Below are 1,293 nucleotides of genomic sequence, written 5' to 3'. Positions count from 1 at the left end.
GCCACAGAATAGGGAAGGAGCTTCGGATAGGGCTCAGTGGGCAGATCTGGTCCATCATGTCACACTAGCATGACTCACCAGACATAATCCCGTGCTTTACAAATATCCTACACATTTCTTTTTTTAAATACAAGAAGGTTATTTTAATATACATTTTCAGATGTTGTAGTCCATGTATGTTTGGCTGGCTCTACAAACACCATGGAAAAACGGCATGGTGGACTAGACCCACTCAACCAGAAAGGAGAGAGAGAAAGCAAATATAGAATCAGGAGCCTCATACAAACACACTCTCCTGTGTCACATCCCTGGTGACTCACCTCTTTTAAGCAGACCCAGCTCCTAAAAATACATTTGGCTATGAACTTACCAACAGATTAATCTTCTGACAAATATAGCATACTTATAATTTAATCATCTTTCCATATACTTATCCCAGAATTCATGAAATTTGGAGGGATACTTTAGATCTTAATTATAATATGTCTTAATATATTTTGAGTTAATGTAATATAATTTCAAAGATTAAGTAATTCATGAGGAATAAAAATTTACTCTTACAGAATTCTAGAGAAAATCAGCTATGTGACTATTTCTTGTATCCTACACATTTCTTAAGCAAGCAATTATAAACAAGTGTATCACATAACTCCACATAATGCCTTCCTTCTAGGAATATTACTGTTCAAAGTTGGAAAACTTAAATCTGTGAGGAGGACACTACTGGACATGCAAACCTTACAATGTGAAGTCTGTATATACCTTCATTCTCCTCCTCCATGTAGGCAGAAATAACCTTTCAAACAAGAATATGACCATAGACAAATGCATAAAACAAAATTATTGCTACAGACAACTGAATACATGTTGTACACCATTTTTCAGGCTGATGGAGGACTCCTTTATTAATTAGCAATCTCACATGTAGGTGCTGACTCAAAAGGACCCATGAAGCATATCCACAGGAATGTGCAGATGTGTATGACACTGCATTTTGGGATAACACCCTAATAGCCATGAATGTACTAATAACGCATACAGTCATGGCAATCCCATCTGCATTTGCCAAAAAATTCACATGCTTTCTTTTCTGTATGGAAGGAAATTAATTCTCCATTTTGGAGAATGTAGTTGTGTTTGGAAGTATATTTCACTGGGCAGACTCTGAGGGTAAAACTTGCCATCACACTGTTCAAATTCTATGCATTTCTTTTGCTGACCTCTTAAACTGTCTCTTTTTTTTTAATTTATTTTATTCATTTGTGTGTGTGTGTGTGTGTGTGTGTGTGTGTG

Source organism: Octodon degus, unplaced genomic scaffold (genome assembly GCF_000260255.1).
Source record: "Octodon degus isolate 3935 unplaced genomic scaffold, OctDeg1.0 scaffold00056, whole genome shotgun sequence".
NCBI classification, from domain to species: domain Eukaryota; kingdom Metazoa; phylum Chordata; class Mammalia; order Rodentia; family Octodontidae; genus Octodon; species Octodon degus.
This window is presented reverse-complemented; position numbering follows the sequence as displayed.